Here is an 8329-nt window from a genome sequence, read left to right as displayed (position 1 = left end):
TCCGTAGTTGGCATTGCTTTGTTTTTATCTCCTTTCCTATTATTGAGTTCAGATACACGCTGTCACTAAGATGGGGACGTCATATCTGCTGAAAAACGAAGCCCCCAACGTAGTAAGGCGGACCATAGCGCACTCCGAGTGGCCTTGGCTTCTAGCTCTCTTGATTAGGTCGTTGTATTTTGCGGTGGCAACTACCGAAGCATGGGTGCTACTCTTAGACCAGCAAAATTACATAAACGGCATGGCATCTCCAGTCAAATCTTTCGGCCCGAACTTCAATATATAGATCTCTTTTTTCTTCAAAGTGGATCTATCAGGGGCTAGGCTAGCTCGAACCCCCGAAGGGGCTAATCATCGGGTGTTGGTTGACTGACTTTGATTGCCTATAAGTTGTTCGCTCGACCGGTAAGTCCATCTACATCCCCTATTCAAATTAGAAACCCAACCTTGCCTCTTATCACTTCACTCCTTCCCCGTGATCATTTTCTGGTTTTGGTTTGTCCTAATCGTTGGGGTAAGGTCCCATGAATGTGCACATGACTTACTTTTTATTGGACTATCTTTAATAGGCAAAATCTCACACCACTTTACACAAGGGTTGATTAGCCGTGGAATCAAAGTAGTAACTGTCGATCTTTAATTAGGATCCGGACAAATAAGAACAGTCAGACTCTTGCCCGAAGATGAAGTTAGGGTTGGATAAGGACACTACTTGGATTAGGAAGTCAATCATAACAAAATGTTTTTTGAGCTAAAAATATTAGGGCATCATTTGAAATAGACACATTTTATACATCATTTTTAAAAGGATTTTGCGCCAGAATCAAACACTAGGAAAATTTTAATGATTAAGAAATAAATTGATAAGAAGAATACCAAAGGATGATCTACGCTAAAATAAAATCAATACATCAAAGCGTTTGATCCTTACATTCCAATCTATACTTTCTATAGTCAAAGCGGCTAGGGGAAAAAATTTAGAATTCAAGTAGGAGGATTGTGGTGTCTATCAATAGTGGATCAAATGTTAAACGCTAGAATTCTATGAGCAAATTTAGATCAAATTAGTTAAAACCTAGCTATTATCGAAGTCCTCATATGGGTAGACGGTATTACCTTGTATAAAAATTGCTTACTCCAAGTTTGATTCTCCTCCCTATGGATTACCCGTCACGAGTTTGGGAGTACAGCTTTGGTTGTGGGTTTACTCCCCTAAAACACGAGTTCGGTTCGGTTCCCCTTCTCTTGGATTACCCGATGCACGTGGTTGGCAGGTGATTGTGCGCATTCGCAGGGAACAGTGGGTTTGCTCCCCTAAAACACGAGTTTGGTTCTGTTCCCCTTCCCGTGGATTACTCGATGCACGTGGTTGGCAGGTGATTGTGTGCATTCGCAGGGAATAGTCTCGCCTTAAAGGGTCGGGGACACCTTATAAAACGAAAGAAAATTCAAAATTTACAAGTGTGGTGTTTTGTCATCGTTGCTATAGCAAAATTAGAACTGTAAGAAAGAGTACAAAAAAGAGAAGAAAATAGTTGAAGGAGCTTAGAAAATGAAGGGAGCGTAACGGAAAGGTTTTAGATGCTGAACTTTACATAGAGCTTAACTTTGAACAGAGCTTAGCAAATATATTAGTTTTGAAACTAAGGAATCCAACACTTCACTCTTTCCCCATGATCATTTTCAGGTTTTGGTTTGTCCTAATCGTTGGGGTAAGGTCCCATGAATGTGCACATGACTTGCTTTTTATTAGACTATCTTTAATAGGCAAAATCTAACACCACTTTATGCTAAGGTTGATTAGCTGTGGAATCAAAGTAATAACTGTCGATCTTTAATTAGGATCAAGACAAATAACAGAACAATCAGACTCTTACTCGAAGATGAAGTTAGGCTTGGATAAGGACACTACTTGGATTAGGAAGTCACTCGTAACAAAATGTTTTTTTAGCTGAAAATATTAGGGCATCATTGAAAATAGACACATTTTATGCATTAGTTTCAAAAGGATTTTGCGCCAGAATCAAACACTAGGAAAATTTTAATGATTAAGAAATAAATTTTAATGAAGAATACCAAAGGATGATCTACGCTAAAATAAAATCAATACATCAAAGCCTTTGATCCTTACATTCCAATCTATACTTTCTATTGTCAAAGCGGCTAGGGGAAAAAATTTAGAATTCGAGTAAGAGGATTGTGGTATCTATCCTCCTTCCCTGTGATCATTTTTAGGTTTTGGTTTGTCCTAATCGTTGGGGTAAGGTCATATGAATGTGCACATGACTTACTTTCTAGTGGACTATCTTTAATAGGCAAAATCTCACACCACTTTACACAAGGGTTGATTAGCCGTGGAATCAATGTAAAAACTGTCGATCTTTAATTAGGATCAAGACAAATAAGAGAACCGTCAGACTCTTACCCGAAGATGAAGTTGGGCTTGGATAAGGACACTACTTGGATTAGGAAGTCACTCATAACAAAATGTTTTTTTAGCTTAAAATATTAGGCATCATTTAAAATAGACACATTTTATGCATCATTTTCAAAAGGATTTTGCGCTAGAATCAAATACTAGGAAAATTTTGATGATTACTGATTTAAGTCTGGCCAAAAGCGTCGATCATCGTGCATATAGACATAGGAAATGGTATGGAATGGTTAGGGTGGTCATCATGGTATCGGTTTCAGTTATTTATGGTCGCATTATGAGGGGTGTACTATAAGGGGTTCTTTTGAGTATTTGAATTGTTCATGCAGGCATTATCGAGTTTATTTCGGAAGGTGAGTCTCACCTACTAACTAGTCGGTCGTACTTATTGGATGGATCGGGTATTATATGTTGTCTGTTTAGTTCACAAAGATAACCCCAAATAAAATGTTTCTAGTTCTCTCCACAAAAGCCAAATGAAGTATGTAAAAAAGTAGCAACATGTTTTTCAAAACATCCTTGAGGCAAGATAAGTTTTTTGTAATGAGTATAAGGCAAGAGGAAAGAGCGATGGCTTCTACTTATGCAAATGAAACGCATCAGCTAAACTGGAGAAAGTGGTTATGGTTACATGATTTGATCATTTCCCTCAAATTGGGACCCGAGGTTTGCAAAGCCCATGTGCGTCTTACTGTTAGGATATTCTAATAGGTACCCTAAGAGATACCTAAACTTGATTGGATTTGGTTCTGGGTATTCAAAACTAGACTTGAACCCGGAAAGAACTCATCTGTGTTAGCTAGGCCTAGGTACGGGGGTACTAGGAAACACGAACTCAACCTGTTAACAACCCTTTCAACAAAGTTTTCCAAGAAAGGCATTGGATGTGCAGACTAGTTGAATATGTAAGTTGTCCATCAAATAGGTAAGTTGATGGGACCATAGTACTAGTGGAATAAAGTTGTCGATCAAATAGGTAGGTTGATGGGCTCATTAAGTAGGTGATGGTTGCATGCTGAGCGATAATTTTATAAAGATGCTCACCAAGTAGTCCAAAAGGCATTGGGACCTCTCCCAAAGAACCATGTTGCCAAGATCTTGCACTCATTGATGAGTTGGAACAATTTTGCAGCCATGAGAGACAACGACCCTAAGATAACAATAGACCCATTAAGAAAACAAAAAAAAAAAATGCAAAATGTATATAACGAAAAACAACATAACAAAATAGTAGTAACGGAAACATAGTAGCCACATATATATACCCGCCTGATAGTGAAACTGGAAGCAATTTCTAAAACTATGAAATAAGTAAAGTGAAAGTCATAGCAAGCAAAAGGTGGTATATGCGGAACATTTGGCCCAACCAATTAATAATCTATGTGGGCGGGTAGGGTTTTAACAGTCAAAACATCAATTTGCTTTATTGTTTTTGATATTTTGAAATAGGTTTAAACATTCTTGAGCCCTCCAGATTAGTAAAGTGAGACAACAATAGTCAGTAAAATAGGGAGTGCAAATGGCTGGGTTAGTTTGGGTCGAGGGGTGCCCTGTACCCGACCCATTTAAGAATACTGTTGTTGTTTTAGACCTAGACACACACACAAAAAAAAAAAAAATCGGGTTTGGTCTAAGTCATGTTAAAATTGAAAGCAGCCGACCCATTAATTTAATGAATTAATACTGGCCCCCTGACCCAAATTTGACCCGTTTATCAAACGGGTCACACTAGGGCTTGTAGGGTTGTCAATGGGTATCCAAAGCTAGGGGTACTCGATGGATCTAACCCACGAATATGACCTGATTTTAACAAGATTAAGGCCAAGAAATTGGACCCATTTAAAATTCAGGTTATGTTACCATAAAACAAGACAGGTATGAGAAGAACATCCTAAACAAGTTGCTTGAGATACGTGACAATGCCATATGGCTTAGGAGATGTTTTTTTTCCCTAAATATTAAATGTGTTTGGTTCCTACAGTTCCATACCTGGTTAATTGTGTAGGATCTCATGAGTTTTCGGGTCCTTTTGGGTCCGGGTCTAGTTCTTGAAGACTCGGACCCGTAATTGATTATAAATTTGGAATTTGATAGTTGATTTTGCCTCTTTCTATTTCTCTCAATCTTGTTATAGGTCCAAGTAGTTGCATAGGATCGACTTATGTCTCACTGATTGGGTTTTGGTTGGTATTCGCTCTAATCTCGATTTCCCCACCCAAATCATCTTTTTTTTTTCCCAATCAACTTCCAAGTCCTCTTAGGAATCTAATCCCCAAAAAATTTGGGAAAAATGAATTTTTAGCATTTTTTCTGTTATTTTTTCATAAAGGGCATTGTTCTCTCAGTATCGTTGATATATATATATATATATATACACAGAGAGAGAGAGAGAGAGAGAGAGAGAGAGAGAGAGAGAGAGAGAGAGAGAGAGTCACACTTCTCGAAGAGTATGCATGCTTTTCGGTTAAGGCTTGTGCATGGGAGCATCATTCTGGATTGGGAACTGGGATGTGAGAATCCCATTGTAGAGCAACATGTTAAACAACTCTTAAAGATAAATTTCATGCTCAAAAATTTAGGTAGATCTTGAAGTCTATCATCAGTGCACAAATTCAACTTTCGAGCTCACTATATATCAAGTGTACACATTTGTTAACATCGTATCTATTTGCTTCAATTTTATTTTCACCCGATAATCTTTTGGCTTGATCTACAATTTCTGTCTTTTTTTACGTTCTTGTCATACTGAACTAATTTATTTTGATATTCTTGCCTACATTTAGGTTTAATAATGTTGAAGAACAACCCAACATACCTTGTCTAAAGAAGCATATTCCAAATACTAAAATAGAGCAACGTAAAGAGGTGCAATGATTTGGAAGCTTATGTGGTATTTTACTATCTCACTCATATTTTTGTCATCCTAGTTGTAAATGTACTTGGGGCAAGTAGCATCATATCATGTTGTGGCTTTCTCCTGATTTCTAGAGTTCCCATAATCTACAGTCTATGTAGATGACCTGGATCCTAGATTGGACTGTTAACAATTCAGGTTCTTGATGCATTTATGGATCCTAGATTTCTCTATGTAAAAATTCCATATTGTAAAATAACATTCCTAGCTAATTATCTAATTTCAGTTTCTGGAGCATTCATCTATGTGAAAGTGTCTGCAACTTCATATAGCATATCAAATCTTGTCATTCCTCAATTTAGTTCTAAAAATTCAGTTTCTCTCATTTAAGTATGCTCAGTTTGAAAATAACTCTGTTTGTTGAAAGATGCAACTCGTCTTTCGCATTCGTTTTGGCACAGGTCCTCGATGCCTGTTACATGCTCTTACATTACTCATCTGCACAAAGATTGGACTGCTCTAACCACCGATTTATGGCAAGTTTCGCCTATTAAATGTGGATGGATGTTTGTATTTTAAGTTTAACTGTACCTTTTCAGGCCACTGACCGGATGGCCACCCTTTCAGATTGCCTTGCATTTTGGGTATGGGCAGTCCACCTGGTGACCACAAAGCAATTGTCCTGATCATTGTACACATGTACCACACGTACAAGAAAGACTTCTCACTTTGCACTCGATGAAACTCAATGGTGTCTATCTTTGTTGCATTCTACCTTTGTCTAATTTTATTTTTGTTGATGTTTTTAATGTGGGTTTTGCCTCTTGTTGGGCTGGTAATGATGAGATGGGCTTATGGTTTTACATTGTGGAAACCATTGTTGCTAAGTTACAGTCTGAAAATCAGATTAGTTGAGCAGTCCTAGCCCCTGTTTCGTTGATGCTTGTTTGTTAAAACCATTCGAATTCATGGTTCTTTAAGTTTCCTACATTGTCTAAATATTACTTTAGCATTAAAATGTTATTTTTCTATCTGTAGGAATTTATCTTACCTTTAGCATTATGTTATTTCTCTAACTGTTGGATTTGTTCTGAAAATTTCCTGCAGGGAATTGTTTTCACAGTCAGAATTGTCTAATCAACACTATTCATTTTCTTGAAAATTTTCTCAACAGGTCCTGACTCTACCTGTAATCTGACATAAGCTATTATGTAAAAACTAATGAATTAGATCATATCAGTAGTTATCGTATCAATCCTTTGAGATTCCATTAGCATGAATGATTTTGCATTGTGCAGCTTGCTTCTTTCTGCATACTGAGCAAAAATTCATTGTGTGAAGAGATAGGGCCTTCTAATTCTAACTGGTTGTGATGCTTGTGTATAGGTCCGCACCGTGAGAGCAGAGAAGCGCCTGAATGAGATAGTGTATAGGTTGAACAAGACAAAAGTCGAAAGGAAGCCTGACTTGAAAGGTATGATGGTCTATCCTAGATTTCATGTCCGAAGATCATATAAAGATCGTCTCTTGATTCTTGACCTTCCAGTTGATGATGCTTGCATTTCTGAGTCCATCCTGAAAATTTTAGTCTGTTATGTTTTGAAGGGTGTAAACCTTTTTGTTGGCTTTCTTTCATAGTCATGTCAGGAAGGCTGTAAATTGCTAAACAGACTTGTTTACTTCTGAAATATTTCATGTGGTATTTCCTTCGACCATTCCATTTCTGAAGTTCACTGGGACTGAAAAGACCTCTTCTAAGTTCTCAACTTATGGCTTCTGCAAGCTTCCTGGAATATGTCCTGTACTCTATATGGTGTTATAAGCCACTCATGTTATGTGCTGTTTATGCAGCAGAGCGGGAAGCAGTGAATGTAAATCCCTCTCCATCTCTACTTATTTGCTGTTTTCCTTTTGCATCTTTGAGTTTTCTATTGAAATTCTAGATTTCCTGCAGTACAAGGATATCGATGAGGAATTCCTACAAAGGGTTACGGAGAATACCCGTCAATATCTGGGTATTTTCTTTCTACATGCGGTTCTTGTCAATTTTGGTTTCAAAGAAAGTTTCATGCCCTTGGAAACTTGTTGATTGTAAATAACACCTTTGGAAATGTGATTTCAGTGAAGATCTTATCGAAAAGTTCTAAATCTGAGGAACCTTGTATTGCTTCAGCTGAGGTTTTGGCAAGATCAGCGGCATGGCTTGGAAGAGGCCTTTCTTGTGTTTGTGCTCAAAGAGGAGAGAATGATGCCCGTTCATAGTTTGAACTAACCCCTTTGCAGGTAATTTCATATTTTTATGCAACTATTTATTGGAAATAAAATCAGCAATGAATAATTAATTGCTGATTTTAATATTGTAAATAACAGTCGATGAATTTATTGATCATATAGTTTTATTGCCAGAGAGATTCTTTTGTGTTTGTTTCCATGCACCTTAGAGTACTGAGCTTGTTTACCAGGAGCTTGATCTTATATGTGATGCTGCTTTCTGCTTCATATTACCCTGGAACAGATGGCCTACTTCCTCAACATCTTTTGTTTCCTTCAATCATGGAAGTGATTAGATTTGAATTCAGTAGTAGTTGAAAATAAATTCTATCCCTTTACGTTATAACCTTGAAATTTTTTATGTTTCTAATTCTTCTGTTTTGTCTTCCAATTTTGCTTGTAGAGGCCACAACTGGTGAAGGAGAATATGCAGCTTTTTTCTGTGGATCGGCAGCGTAGTCAAGCTCTTGAAGCACATGCTGCATCATTTGCTTCACTAAAGGTGTGGGCCTTTCCTTCATTTTGTTTATCATCTTGCATACCAACATATCCTACCCATATATTGTTCAGCTTGCTGTTGTTTGACTTGGTTTGATACTTTTTTTGATGATCTTCATGGCTTAAACAGGTTGCTGGAAATGAATACCCTTCCCTTCTTATTGCCTTTGCCTCAAAGACCACCAATGTAGGACAGATTACATCAAAGTTACATGTGATTGAACTTGGTGCTCAGCCAGGTTTGCTCCTTGTATTGATCGCATCTATATATT

At 37.5% G+C, this 8329-nt stretch overlaps 1 long non-coding RNA gene across 3 annotated transcripts; it reads left to right on the top strand.

Annotated features, from left to right (window-relative positions):
• The first annotated feature begins 3962 nt into the window (after window positions 1-3962).
• Window positions 3963-8321, top strand: LOC131236327 (uncharacterized). 3 transcript variants are annotated; one of them, XR_009166689.1, is made up of 9 exons: window positions 3963-4617; window positions 5218-5324; window positions 6396-6462; window positions 6675-6762; window positions 7018-7159; window positions 7243-7303; window positions 7411-7571; window positions 7683-8061; window positions 8188-8321. It is a non-coding gene; the product is annotated as an uncharacterized LOC131236327 (long non-coding RNA). The 3 variants fall into 3 exon arrangements; XR_009166688.1 differs by having other exon boundaries at window positions 3967-4617; window positions 7963-8061; XR_009166690.1 differs by lacking the exon at window positions 6396-6462 and having other exon boundaries at window positions 3966-4617; window positions 7963-8061.
• The last annotated feature ends 8 nt before the right edge of the window (window positions 8322-8329 follow it).

Source organism: Magnolia sinica, unplaced genomic scaffold, assembly GCF_029962835.1.
Source record: "Magnolia sinica isolate HGM2019 unplaced genomic scaffold, MsV1 ctg384, whole genome shotgun sequence".
Classification (NCBI taxonomy): domain Eukaryota; kingdom Viridiplantae; phylum Streptophyta; class Magnoliopsida; order Magnoliales; family Magnoliaceae; genus Magnolia; species Magnolia sinica.
This window is presented reverse-complemented; position numbering and strand designations above follow the sequence as displayed.